The 15,775-nt window shown below is 41.9% G+C and overlaps 1 long non-coding RNA gene across 1 annotated transcript; it reads left to right on the top strand.

The window, feature by feature from the left end:
- Positions 1 to 1,102: 1,102 nt before the first annotated feature.
- LOC139767147 (uncharacterized) lies at positions 1,103 to 4,069 on the top strand. Its single transcript, XR_011717005.1, has 2 exons — positions 1,103 to 1,534; positions 3,642 to 4,069. It is a non-coding gene; the product is annotated as an uncharacterized lncRNA (long non-coding RNA).
- The last annotated feature ends 11,706 nt before the right edge of the window (positions 4,070 to 15,775 follow it).

The raw sequence follows: 15,775 nt of genomic DNA, 5'->3' as shown, positions 1-15,775 counted from the left end.
GAAGCGGACTCATGAGAGGAGGTTTGAGCGGAACGGATCAGATGGATTTGATTCACATATGTGTAGTTTTGCACATCGATAGTACATAATATTAATGATATGATAAACTACGTTAAGCTCCATAGCTTAAATGGGGAAAAAGTCTTACTTGTAATAATTCCCAGCGACTTTAAAGCCATGCAACAGTTTGTGGACGGAGTATAGAGGCGAAGCTTCAATAGATGCAAGTCTAAAAACCTAATCCTAATTCCCTACAGTTCACTGATGCGTCCTCACCTTGAGTACTGAGTTCAGTTTTGGTCGCCGCCTGACATGAAACAAGACAGACAGATCAAAGCTAGTAAATAGGCGAGCTACCAAGATGACTCCCTATTTGCGAATCAAATCCAACGAGAGACAGCTACAGTAACTTAACTTATTTAGTTTAGAATAGAGGTATTCAAACCTATGAAAGGATCCGACTTTTTCGATCCAAGTATAGATCAGTCCGATTTCACCCCAGGGATAGTAACAAACTAGCAGGCAAACTTTTAACATTCGAACTGAGGAAAAGAACATACTCATACCACATATCCTTATCATATATATAACACAAATTATCCATCAGACATGTGATCACTTTTCTATGTTTCCACAGTCACTTTCCAGATTCACTATACAACTGGTTTATCTGCACTCTTTACAACGTGACTCGAGGCTCCATCTACATTTTTTTCCTTCTTGGACGAGTGCATTGGTACAACTTAGCCTAAACAAGGGTGAATAGGCGAAATCTCCAGTTATTGTCCTGTTGGTCTGACTTCTGTAGTTTTCATGGAATGAATTTATTCTCAGCAATGTCTCTATAATTATGCATAGATTAGAGCTATCGGTAACACTTTTCCTAAATCTACAGTGTTTGGTCATGCTCTCTGAGGGATGTTTGGGAATCCCATATCATAACCCTGGAAGGCTTGTGACAGAGTGTGGCATCGGATTCTGATCTCTATGCGCTCCTCTTCTGGATTACCTCCACGGTCTCATCTCGTTTCCTTTATCGCCATTCTCTCTCCGTTACTAACTGGGTCAACTACTCCCTCTCTCCTTATCAAAACAGGTTTGTGTTCGGTCATTTATGCTCCTCCTTTTCATAAGGAGGATACGACAGAAAACTAGAATCCCGGATGTATGGGGAGTAATATGGACCCGTCTGGCTACTTCCCAGGCCCCACACCACCGACAAGCCTCAGGTATTACCATTCCACCGAACTTGCCTATCATTAATATACAAACTGTTGACCCACTGGGTGTTTTGTGAGATTTTCCATAAGTATGATGAAAACTGAATATTGTATATGTATACGAAGAGACTGAATGCGGTAGAGGAGGGAACTACCGTATATATCTATAAAATAGAGAGATGGACACCACCCACCATGAGCCACACTATACACGTCAGTTACTCGCCCATACCTCGCGATCAAGACAGCTCCTGCTGGTATATAAGAGCCACAACACCTGGTGTCTCTGAGACAGTTCTATACGCTTGAACAAGGTAGGTAGTGATCCCTCACTTCTGGGGTCTTAAGCTGGCACTTGTTCTCTTAACCAACGCAACAGTTACATATTATAACATATCCGAAGTCTATCCCTGATATTGTTTACATTCTCCTTGAAAATATTTTGTAGAATGTTCATAACAATACTGGAAATAAAAGAAAATCTATATGACATGTTACAACCATATGAGTCTGATTCACATGATTTTATCGATAATGTAGGGAGTCACTTACTTAACTTCGCCTCTATTCATCGTACTCACCGTGTTAAGCAAATGAATGTTTTCTGTCAATAATGAATATTCGTATCATATATGCCGATACTGAGCGAGGCAAGTCAGTGCACATGTCGGGGAAACGTGGAAGGTAATCAAACAGTAGGACGTAAACATTGATTTATATCATGTGAATTTGAATCGTCATATTGTTGTATTATGCTGACGTGTGCTTGTGTCGAGTCAATTTTCCGTTTATATACAGTATTGTCAAATACGTGTCACACGATATTTTCCAGGAGTATATAAACAATATCAGAAGTGAAATACGAGTGGTACATAACAGGTCCAGCAAATATGGTGAAAATCGAGGGCAAAATATGCACAGGTTGTATATGGTATTAGAATCACCTTGGTAACATGAAAAGCGCATTCATGACTTTTTCATTGGGAGGAGGGTGGATGCGCAAGAGGGTGCGCAGGAGGGTGCGCAGGAGGGTGGATGTGCTGGAAATGAGATGTTTGAGGACAGTATGTGGTGTGAGGTGGTTTGATCGAGTAAGTAATGTAAGGGTAAGAGAGATGTGTGGAAATAAAAAGAGTGTGATTGAGAGAGCAGAAGAGGGTCTTTTGGAATGGTTTGGTCACATGGAGAGAATGAGTGAGGAAAGATTGACCAAGAGGATATGTGTGTCAGAGGTGGAGGGAACGAGGAAAAGTGGGAGACCAAATTGGAGGTGGAAGGAAAAAGTGAAAAAAGTGAAAAAAGTGAAAAAGATTTTGAGCGATCGGGGCCTGAACATGCAGGAGGGTGAAAGGCGTGCAAGGAATAGAGTGAATTGGAACGATGTGGTATACCGGGGTCGACTTGCTGTCAATGGATTGAACCAGGGCATGTGAAGCGTCTAGGGTAAACCATGGAAAGTTCTGTGAGGCCTGGATGTGGAAAGGGAGCTGTGGTTTCGGTGCATTATTACATGACAGCTAGAGACTGAGTGTGAACGAATGAGGCCTTTGTTGTCTTTTCCTAGCGCTACCTCGCACACATGAGGGGGGAGGGGGATGTTATTCCATGTGTGGCGAGGAGGCGATTTGAATAAATAAAAGCAGACAGTATGAATTATGTACATGTGTATATATATATATATATGTATATGTCTGTGTGTGTATATATATGTGTACATTGAGATGTATAGGTATGTATATTTGCGTGTGTAAAATGCTATTAGCTGGTTGTGTTAGCCTATAGAAGATGACCAGTGGAGACCCCGTTGCTCACCAACGTGAGACGAAGGCTATTTGATTACATAGTACTGGAAAAGTCATGGTCAGGAACGCTAACCGCTACACCACTGTATTTATAACTAGGGTTGTTTATACTCCACTGACGTAATACAAATACTCATGCAAAGATTTCGGTGTACATAAACATTTGACATACAATAGATGCCAAAGATTTACATTCAGTTGTTTCTCTACCTAACAAGTCCAAGTACCTGTCAAGAATCCTTCACTACATCAAACCAGAATTTGCCAAACCTAACAAAGTGTATATCTTTATACTGTCCTTCGCGATATCTCAACACTGCCCGAGTCAACAACTCTCACTCGAACACATATCAGCAAGTCATGTGAGGGGGATCCGTGACAACAGCCTCAGTCAGTTATACCCAACTTGTGTGACAGTACGTGCAGCCCTTGCTGTGTCCTGGCCGGCTCTCCCCGCCTCACAAGCAAAGCCATTATATGTCTGATCTATGCAACAGTGATATCGTCACAGGAATCCTTTACACGAGATATTCAGAACACCAGATTCCTATCATCTTTTAAGATTTCTTCAGTGTGAGCAGACGAAAACTTATTCTAGATATTTCTTTTCCAGTTCCAGTATGTTGCGGGTGACGCTGGTTGTGTTGCTGGTGCTGGCGGCGTTGGCGTTTGCCGAACCCCAGGTGACACCCCAGTGGATAGGCCATCACTACCCGTATCAGCCCAATACTGGCTACTACGGCTGCAGGTACTGGTGCCGCAACCCATACGGATCTTATGGAAATGATTACTCCTGCTGCGACAACATTGGTCCCTATTACTGATAGTGATGACCACCCCGACCCACACACCCATCAGGATATGACCATTATACAGTGTTTCTTTATCCTCCACAACATAATGCTCTTTTACAGATGTGTTTTGCCGCTGATAAGTCGTGGCTAAATGTGATTGTTTTCTATCTTTACTGAAACTACGGAAATCTTCGGAAAACACATCTTCATATCTGTTTTCTTCTTCATTGAAAATAAAAAGCTTGATGTATTATCCTGTGATATGATTCTTCCCCAAAGCAACATTTCTGTATACCAGTGGCTGAGGCTTTATCCACAAAGTTACAATATTTAGGAGACTCCTCCCCACCTTCCTCACCATCCACGTACATATCTTTTGCATTCACCCATTTTCAGTGGGAATATCAGAATGGATTTCATTAAAATTAAAGAAAATCATAAAACAGTTTTCAAGCTATACATCTGAATCTTACTTAAGAACACTAGACTACCTGTTCAGCAAAACATTCTAAGGGACACAACGGAACTTCACATGCTAGTTTAAGGCATGAATCATTCAACAATCCTTCAAAAATTGATTGGGTTATTACCTAATGTTCTCATAAAAAAGGCTAGAAGCCTTTACTAATATACCAAACCTGTATATGCCAAAACTGGATTTTGTGACATTACTACTTGGGGAAACTGTACATTCAGTGCAGGAGTTTGCTCTAGCATGGGGATCTGCGGTTCGGATGTGCCCACATCCACCGACGTCTTTTGAGTTATATGCAGTGATCGGACGTCATTTTTGGGATCAACGATACTTCTTTAGGAAAGTTCGTCAGGAGCGGGTACATCTTCGTCTTTCATTCGTACCTCTGCATCACTGTGGTCTAGTGTGAGCCTCGTCCTAGCCATAACTGCTTTGGTCTGTATGGAATGATATACTCGAAGCCTATAATCATACTTTAGACTGACTTCAATCTACGCGAGAGTAGCGGGGAAGTGGATTGGTGCGCATGTGAACTAAGGGAAGCATGATCCATATTATGTCTACGATCTGCACTGCGGTAAGAAATAGGGGATTTTGTGATGCATAATCTAGTCCTCAACCTGAGTTCCAATAACAACACATCGTCAATCCTCTGGACTTAGTATGGTGTAGAGGGTATCATCACAGACCCTAATAAGTTTAACAGCGTCCTCAGTGTGTTGCACCGCGACGGAGTCGGAGCAGAGAGAGTTAAGAAAATCCCTGGTGTATGATAAGTAAGGGAATAGGGCCAGCATGGAGCCCTGAGGCAAACCAGCACCAACGGTTGAGAAGGATAAGTTTCACTGTGGACCGATAAGTTTCAACTGGCTGTTAGTTGGACCTTCAAACCTTCATCTCATACCAAGTCGAAGGATTTCTTTACTTAGTAAGGAGAACGGAACTGTGTCGAGCGTGTTCTTTGTAAGCTGCTTTGACAATAGCTATTCTAGTCATCATCTCCTTGTTACAATCTCCACCACAAAATATAACACTTCAGATACGTCAAATTATTTTCTGTCGTAAATTACGGCACCTTGTTCTTAACCTATATTTCTCAATAAGTTCATTCAGACCACATTAAAATATATTCCGATAACCACAACGAAACTATCTACCATTTCCTGGAGTGTATCTACTAATAACGTTCCTCACTCGAAGACTTAGATTACTGATGTAAAAAACGAATACAAATTTACGGGATGCAAAAACATTTGCAGTTATCAGCATAATACTGGATCACGTGATCATCAGAGATATATCGGCATATATATATATATATATATATATATATATATATATATATATATATATATTTTTTTTTTTTTTTTTTTTTTTTTTTTTTTGTCGCTGTCTCCCGCGTTTGCGAGGTAGCGCAAGGAAACAGACGAAAGAAATGGCCCAACCCACCCCCATACACATGTATATACATACGTCCACACACGCAAATATACATACCTACACAGCTTTCCATGGTTTACCCCAGACGCTTCACATGCCCGATTCAATCCACTGACAGCACGTCAACCCCGGTATACCACATCGCTCCAATTCACTCTATTCCTTGCCCTCCTTTCACCCTCCTGCATGTTCAGGCCCCGATCACACAAAATCTTTTTCACTCCATCTTTCCACCTCCAATTTGGTCTCCCTCTTCTCCTCGTTCCCTCCACCTCCGACACATATATTCTCTTGGTCAATCTTTCCTCACTCATTCTCTCCATGTGCCCAAACCATTTCAAAACACCCTCTTCTGCTCTCTCAACCACGCTCTTTTTATTTCCACACATCTCTCTTACCCTTACGTTACTTACTCGATCAAACCACCTCACACCACACATTGTCCTCAAACATCTCATTTCCAGCACATCCATCCTCCTGCGCACAACTCTATCCATAGCCCACGCCTCGCAACCATACAACATTGTTGGAACCACTATTCCTTCAAACATACACATTTTTGCTTTCCGAGATAATGTTCTCGACTTCCACACATTCTTCAAGGCTCCCAGAATTTTCGCCCCCTCCCCCACCCTATGATCCACTTCCGCTTCCATGGTTCCATCCGCTGCCAGATCCACTCCCAGATATCTAAAACACTTCACTTCCTCCAGTTTTTCTCCATTCAAACTCACCTCCCAATTGACTTGACCCTCAACCCTACTGTACCTAATAACCTTGCTCTTATTCACATTTACTCTTAACTTTCTTCTTCCACACACTTTACCAAACTCAGTCACCAGCTTCTGCAGTTTCTCACATGAATCAGCCACCAGCGCTGTATCATCAGCGAACAACAACTGACTCACTTCCCAAGCTCTCTCATCCCCAACAGACTTCATACTTGCCCCTCTTTCCAAAACTCTTGCATTCACCCCCCTAACAACCCCATCCATAAACAAATTAAACAACCATGGAGACATCACACACCCCTGCCGCAAACCTACATTCACTGAGAACCAATCACTTTCCTCTCTTCCTACGCGTACACATGCCTTACATCCTTGATAAAAACTTTTCACTGCTTCTAACAACTTGCCTCCCACACCATATATTCTTAATACCTTCCACAGAGCATCTCTATCAACTCTATCATATGCCTTCTCCAGATCCATAAATGCTACATACAAATCCATTTGCTTTTCTAAGTATTTCTCACATACATTCTTCAAAGCAAACACCTGATCCACACATCCTCTACCACTTCTGAAACCACACTGCTCTTCCCCAATCTGATGCTCTGTACATGCCTTCACCCTCTCAATCAATATCCTCCCATATAATTTACCAGGAATACTCAACAAACTTATACCTCTGTAATTTGAGCACTCACTCTTATCCCCTTTGCCTTTGTACAATGGCACTATGCACGCATTCCGCCAATCCTCAGGCACCTCACCCTGAGTCATACATACATTAAATAACCTTACCAACCAGTCAACAATACAGTCACCCCCTTTTTTAATAAATTCCACTGCAATACCATCCAAACCTGCTGCCTTGCCGGCTTTCATCTTCCGCAAAGCTTTTACTACCTCTTCTCTGTTTACCAAATCATTTTCCCTAACCCTCTCACTTTGCACACCACCTCGACCAAAACACCCTATATCTGCCACTCTGTCATCAAACACATTCAACAAACCTTCAAAATACTCACTCCATCTCCTTCTCACATCACCACTACTTGTTATCACCCCCCCACTTGCGCCCTTCACTGAAGTTCCCATTTGCTCCCTTCTCTTACGCACTTGGGAACTTCAGTGAAGGGCGCAAATGGGGAGGTGATAACAAGTAGTGGTGATGTGAGAAGGAGATGGAGTGAGTATTTTGAAGGTTTGTTGAATGTGTTTGATGATAGAGTGGCAGATATAGGGTGTTTTGGTCGAGGTGGTGTGCAAAGTGAGAGGGTTAGGGAAAATGATTTGGTAAACAGAGAAGAGGTAGTAAAAGCTTTGCGGAAGATGAAAGCCGGCAAGGCAGCAGGTTTGGATGGTATTGCAGTGGAATTTATTAAAAAAGGGGGTGACTGTATTGTTGACTGGTTGGTAAGGATATTTAATGTATGTATGACTCAGGGTGAGATGCCTGAGGATTGGCGGAATGCGTGCATAGTGCCATTGTACAAAGGCAAAGGGGATAAGAGTGAGTGCTCAAATTACAGAGGTATAAGTTTGTTGAGTATTCCTGGTAAATTATATGGGAGGATATTGATTGAGAGGGTGAAGGCATGTACAGAGCATCAGATTGGGGAAGAGCAGTGTGGTTTCAGAAGTGGTAGAGGATGTGTGGATCAGGTGTTTGCTTTGAAGAATGTATGTGAGAAATACTTAGAAAAGCAAATGGATTTGTATGTAGCATTTATGGATCTGGAGAAGGCATATGATAGAGTTGATAGAGATGCTCTGTGGAAGGTATTAAGAATATATGGTGTGGGAGGCAAGTTGTTAGAAGCAGTGAAAAGTTTTTATCGAGGATGTAAGGCATGTGTACGTGTAGGAAGAGAGGAAAGTGGTTGGTTCTCAGTGAATGTAGGTTTGCGGCAGGGGTGTGTGATGTCTCCATGGTTGTTTAATTTGTTTATGGATGGGGTTGTTAGGGAGGTGAATGCAAGAGTTTTGGAAAGAGGGGCAAGTATGAAGTCTGTTGGGGATGAGAGAGCTTGGGAAGTGAGTCAGTTGTTGTTCGCTGATGATACAGCGCTGGTGGCTGATTCATGTGAGAAACTGCAGAAGCTGGTGACTGAGTTTGGTAAAGTGTGTGAAAGAAGAAAGTTAAGAGTAAATGTGAATAAGAGCAAGGTCATTAGGTACAGTAGGGTTGAGGGTCAAGTCAATTGGGAGGTGAGTTTGAATGGAGAAAAACTGGAGGAAGTAAAGTGTTTTAGATATCTGGGAGTGGATCTGACAGCGGATGGAACCATGGAAGCGGAAGTGGATCATAGGGTGGGGGAGGGGGCGAAAATTCTGGGAGCTTTGAAGAATGTGTGGAAGTCGAGAACATTATCTCGGAAAGCAAAAATGGGTATGTTTGAAGGAATAGTGGTTCCAACAATGTTGTATGGTTGCGAGGCGTGGGCTATGGATAGAGTTGTGCGCAGGAGGATGGATGTGCTGAAAATGAGATGTTTGAGGACAATGTGTGGTGTGAGGTGGTTTGATCGAGTAAGTTACGTAAGGGTAAGAGAGATGAGTGGAAATAAAAAGAGCGTGGTTGAGAGAGCAGAGGAGGGTGTTTTGAAATGGTTCGGGCACATGGAGAGAATGAGTGAGAAAAGATTGACCAAGAGAATATATGTGTCGGAGGTGGAGGGGACGAGGAGAAGAGGGAGACCAAATTGGAGGTGGAAAGATGGAGTGAAAAAGATTTTGTGTGATCGGGGCCTGAACATGCAGGAGGGTGAAAGGAGGGCAAGGAATAGAGTGAATTGGAGCGATGTGGTATACCGGGGTTGACGTGCTGTCAGTGGATTGAATCAGGGCATGTGAAGCGTCTGGGGTAAACTATGGAAAGCTGTGTAGGTATGTATATTTGCGTGTGTGGACGTATGTATATACATGTGTAGGGGGGTGGGTTGGGCCATTTCTTTTGTCTGTTTCCTTGCGCTACCTCGCAATATATATATATATATATATATATATATATATATATATATATATATATATATATATATATATATATATATATATATATATATATATATATATATATATATATATATATATATATATATATATATCTCACATGAATCAGCCACCAGCGCTGTATCATCAGCGAACAACAACTGACTCACTTCCCAAGCTCTCTCATCCCCAACAGACTTCATACTTGCCCCTCTTTCCAGGACTCTTGCATTTACCTCCCTTACAACCCCATCCATAAACAAATTAAACAACCATGGAGACATCACACACCCCTGCCGCAAACCTACATTCACTGAGAACCAATCACTTTCCTCTCTTCCTACACGTACACATGCCTTACATCCTCGATAAAAACTTTTCACTGCTTCTAACAACTTGCCTCCCACACCATATATTCTTAATACCTTCCACAGAGCATCTCTATCAACTCTATCATATGCCTTCTCCAGATCCATAAATGCTACATACAAATCCACTTGCTTTTCTAAGTATTTCTCACATACATTCTTCAAAGCAAACACCTGATCCACACATCCTCTACCACTTCTGAAACCGCACTGCTCTTCCCCAATCTGAAACTGCAGAAGCTGGGCCATTTCTTTCGTCTGTTTCCTTGCGCTACCTCGCAAACGCGGGAGACAGCGACAAAGTATAAAAAAAAAAAAAAAAAAAATATATATATATCCCTGGGGATATGGAAAAAGAATACTTCCCACGCATTCCCCGTGTGTTGTACAAGTCGACTAACGGGGACGGGAGCAGGGAACTAGAAACCCTCCCCTCCTTGTATTTTAACTTTCTAAAAGGGGAAGCAAGAGTCATGCGGGGAGTGCTTATCCTCCTCGAAGGCTCTGATTGTGGTGTCTAAATGTGTGTGGATGTAACCAAGATGAGAGAAAAAAGAGAGATTTGTAGTATGATTCAGGAAAGGAACCTGGATGGTTTGGCTCTGAGTGAAACGAAGCTCAAGGGTAAAGGGAAAAAGAGGTTTGGGAATGTCTTGGAAATAATGATAGGGGTTGGTGAGACGACAAGAGCAAAGGAAGGAGTAGCACTACTCCCGAATCAGGAGTTCTGGAAGTATGTGATAGAGTGTGAAAAAGTAAACTCTAGATTGATATGGGTAAAACTGAAAGTGGATGGAGAGTTATGGGTAATAATTGGTGCTTAAGCATCTGGTCATGAGAAGAAGGTTCATAAGAGGCAAGCGTTTTGGGAGCAGTTGAGTGAGTGTGTTAGCAGCTTTGATGCACGAGACCTGGTTATAGTGATGGGTGATTTGAATGCAAAGGTGACTAATGTGGCAGTTGAGGGTATAATTGGTGTATATTGGGTGTACAGCACTGTGAATGGAAATGGTGAAGAGCTTGTAGATTTATGGTGTGGGAGGCAAGTTGTTAGAAGCAGTGAAAAGTTTTAATCAAGGATGTAAAGCATGTGTACGTGTAGGAACAGAGGAAAGTGATTGGTTCTCAGTGAGTGTTGGTTTGAGGCAGGGGTGCGTGATGTTTCCATGGTTATTTAATTTGTTTATGGATGGGGTTGTTAGGGAGGTGAATGCAAGAGTTTTGGAAAGAGCGGCAAGTATGCAGTCTGTTGTGGATGAGAGAGCTTGGAAACTGAGTCAGTTGCTGTTCGCTGATGATACAGCGCTGGTGGCTGATTCGGGTGAGAAACTGCAGAAGTTGGTGACTGAGTTTGGTAAAGTGTGTGAAAGAAGAAAGCTGAGAGTAAATGTGAATAAGATCAGTAAGGTTGAGGGACAAGTCAATTGGGAGGTAAGTTCGAATGGAGAAAATCAGGAGGAAGTGAAGTGTTTTAGATATCTGGGAGTGGATTTGGCAGCGGATGGAACCACGGAAGCGGAAGTGAATCATATGATGGGGGAGGGGGCGAAAGTTCTGGGAGCGTTGAAGAATAAGTGGAAATCGAGAACGTTATCTTGGAAAGCAAAAATGGGTATGTTTGAAGAAATAGATGTTATAACAATGTTATATGGTTGCGAGGTGTGGGCTATAGATAGAGTTATGCGGAGGAGGGTGGATGTGCTGGAAATGAGATGTTTGAGGACAATATGTGGTATGAGGTGGCTTGATCGAGTAGGTAATGAAGGGTAAGAGAGATGTGTGGTAATGAAGAGAGTGTGGTTGAGAGAGCAGAAGAGGGTGTTTTGAAATGGTTTGGTCACATGGAGAGAATGAGTAAAAAAAGGGGGTGACTGTATTCTTGACTAGTTGGTAAGGTTATTTAATGTATGTATGACTCATGGTGAGGTGCCTAAGGATTGGCCGAATGCTTCCATAGTGCCATTGTACAAAGGCAAAGGGGATAAAAGTGAGTGCTCAAATTACAGAGGTATAAGTTTGTTGAGTATTCCTGGGAAATTATATGGGAGGGTATTGATTGAGAGGGTGAAGGCATGTACAGAGCAACAGACTGGGGAAGAGGAGTGTGGTTTCAGAAGTGGTAGAGTATGTGTGGATCAGGGGCTTGCTTTGAAGAATGTACGTGAGAAATACTTAGAAAAGCAAATAATTTGTATGTAGCATTTATGGATCTGGAGAAGGCATATGATAGAGTTGATAGAGATGCTCTGTGGAAGGTATTAAGAATATATGGTGTAGGGGACAATTTTTAGCAGTGAAAAGTTTTTATTGAAGATGTAAGGCATGTGTACGTGTAGAAACAGAGGAAAGCGATTGGTTCTCAGTGAATCTTGGTTTGCGGCAGGGGTGTATGATGTCTCCAGGGTTGTTTAATTTGTTTATGGATGGGGTTGTTAGGGAGTTGAATGCAAGACTTTTGGAAAGAGGGGCAAATATGCAGTCGGTTGTGGATGAGAGAGCTTGGAAAGTGAGTCAGTTGCTGTTCGCTGATGATACAGCATTGGTGGCTGATTCGTGTGAGAAACTGCAGAAGCTGGTGACTGAGTTTGGTAAAGTGTGTGAAAGAAGAAAGCTGAGAGGAAATGTGAACAAGAGCAAGGTTATTGCGTACAGTAGGGTTGAGGGACAAGTCAATTGGGAGGTAAGTTTGAATGGAGAAAAACTGGAGGAAGTGAAGCGTTTCAGATATCTTGGAGTGGATTTGGCAGCGGATGGAATTGTGGAAGCGGAAGTGAATCATAGGGTGGGGGAGGGGGCGAAAGTTCTGGGAGCGTTGAAGAATGTGTGGAAGTTGAGAACATTATCTTGGAAAGCAAAAATGGGTATGTTTGAAGGAATAGTGGTTCCAGCAATGTTATATGTTTGCGAGGCGTGGGCTATAGATAGAGCTGTGCGGAGGAGGGTGGATGTGCTGGAAATGAGATGTTTGAGGACAATATGTGGTGTGAGATGGTTTGATGGAGTATGTAATAATAGGGTAAGAGAGATGTGTGGTAATAAAAAGAGTGTGGTTGAGAGAGCAGAAGACGGTGTTTTGAAATGGTTTGGTCACATGGAGAGAATGAGAGAGGAAAGATTGACCAAGAGTAGATATGTGTCAGAGGTGGAGGGAGCGAGGAGAAGTGGGGGACCAAATTGGAGGTGGAAAGATGGTGTGAAAAAGATTTTGAGCGATCGGGGCCTGAACATGCAGTAGGGTGAAAGGTGTGCAAGGAAAAGAGTGAATTAGAACGATGTGGTATACCGGGGTCGACGTGCTGTCAATGGATTGAACCAAGGCATGTGAAGCGTCTAGGGTAAACCATGGAAAGTCGTGTGGGGCCTGGATGTGGAAAGGGAGCTGTGGTTTCAGTGCATTATGCATCACAGCTAGAGACTGAGTGTGAAATAATGTGGCCTTTGATGTCTTTTCCTAGCGCTACCTCGCCCACATGCGGAGGGAGAGGGTTGTTACTTCATGTGTGGCGTGGTGGTGATGGGAGTAAATAAGGGCAGACAGTATGAATTATGTACATATATATATATATATATATATATATATATATATATTTATATATATATATATATATATATATATATATATATATATATATATATATATATATATATATATATATATATATATATATATATATATATATATATATATATATTATCCCTGGGGATAGGGGAGAAAGAATACTTCCCACGTATTCCCTGCGTGTCGTAGTAGGCGACTAAAAGGGAAGGGAGCGGGGGGCTGGAAATCCTCCCCTCTCGTTTTTTTTTAATTTTCCAAAAGAAGGAACAGAGAAGGGGGCCAGGTGAGGATATTCCCTCAAAGGCCCAGTCCTCTGTGCTTAACGCTACCTCGCTATCGCGGGAAATGGCGAATAGTATGAAAAAAAAAAAAAAAAAAAAAAAAAAAAAAAATATATATATATATATATATATATATATATATATATATATATATATATATATATATATATATATATATATATATATATATATATGTATATATATATATATATGTATACGTTGAGATGTATAGGTATGTATATTTGCGTATGTGGACGTGTATGTATATACATGTGTATGTGGGTGGGTTGGGCCATTCTTTCGTCTGTTTCCTTGCGCTACCTCGCTAACGCTGGAGACAGCGACAAAGCAAAATGAATGAAATTAATAGAAATAATTATATATATATATATATATATATATATATATATATATATATATATATATATATATATATATATATATTTCTTTTTTTCGTTTTTGCTTTGTCGCTGTCTCCCGCGTTTGCGAGGTAGCGCAAGGAAACAGACGAAAGAAATGGCCCAACCCACCCCCATATACATGTATATACATACGTCCACACACGCAAATATACATACCTACACAGCTTTCCATGATTTACCCCAGACGCTTCACATGCCCTGATTCAATCCACTGACAGCACGTCAACCCCGGTATACCACATCGATCCAATTCACTCTATTCCTTGCCCTCCTTTCACCCTCCTGCATGTTCAGGCCCCGATCACACAAAATCTTTTTCACTCCATCTTTCCACCTCCAATTTGGTCTCCCACTTCTCCTCGTTCCCTCCACCTCCGACACATATATCCTCTTGGTCAATCTTTCCTCTCTCATTCTCTCCATGTGCCCAAACCATTTCAAAACACCCTCTTCTGCTCTCTCAACCACGCTCTTTTTATTTCCACACATCTCTCTTACCCTTACCTTACTTACTCGATCAAACCACCTCACACCACACATTGTCCTCAAACATCTCATTTCCAGCACATCCATCCTCCTGCGCACAACTCTATCCATAGCCCACGCCTCGCAACCATACAACATTGTTGGAACCACTATTCCTTCAAACATAGCCATTTTTGCTTTCCGAGATAATGTTCTCGACTTCCACACATTCTTCAAGGCTCCCAGATTTTCGCCCCCACCCCCACCCTATGATCCACTTCCGCTTCCATGGTTCCATCCGCTGCCAGATCCACTCCCAGATATCTAAAACACTTCACTTCCTCCAGTTTTTCTCCATTCAAACTCACCTCCCAATTGACTTGACCCTCAACCCTACTATACCTAATAACCTTGCTCTTATTCACATTTACTCTTAACTTTCTTCTTTCACACACTTTACCAAACTCAGTCACCAGCTTCTGCAGTTTCTCACATGAATCAGCCACCAGCGCTGTATCATCAGCGAACAACAACTGACTCACTTCCCAAGCTCTCTCATCCCCAACAGACTTCATACTTGCCCCTCTTTCCAAAACTCTTGCATTCACCTCCCTAACAACCCCATCCATAAACAAATTAAACAACCATGGAGACATCACACACCCCTGCCGCAAACCTACATTCACTGAGAACCAATCACTTTCCTCTCTTCCTACACGTACACATGCCTTACATCCTCGATAAAAACTTTTCACTGCTTCTAACAACTTGCCTCCCACACCATATATTCTTAATACCTTCCACAGAGCATCTCTATCAACTCTATCATATGCCTTCTCCAGATCCATAAATGCTACATACAAATCCATTTGCTTTTCTAAGTATTTCTCACATACATTCTTCAAAGCAAACACCTGATCCACACATCCTCTACCACTTCTGAAACCACACTGCTCTTCCCAATCTGATGCTCTGTACATGCCTTCACCCTCTCAATCAATACCCTCCCATATAATTTACCAGGAATACTCAACAAACTTATACCTCTGTAATTTGAGCACTCACTCTTATCCCCTTTGCCTTTGTACAATGGCACTATGCACGCATTCCGCCAATCCTCAGGCACCTCACCATGAGTCATACATACATTAAATAACCTTACCAACCAGTCAACAATACAGTCACCCCCTTTTTTAATAAATTCCACTGCAATACAATCCAAACCTGCTG

The sequence above is a fragment of the Panulirus ornatus genome, chromosome 59, assembly GCF_036320965.1.
Source record: "Panulirus ornatus isolate Po-2019 chromosome 59, ASM3632096v1, whole genome shotgun sequence".
Classification (NCBI taxonomy): Eukaryota; Metazoa; Arthropoda; class Malacostraca; order Decapoda; family Palinuridae; genus Panulirus; species Panulirus ornatus.
The sequence above is the reverse complement of the archived record's forward strand: the minus strand, read 5'-3'. Positions and strand labels throughout refer to the sequence as shown.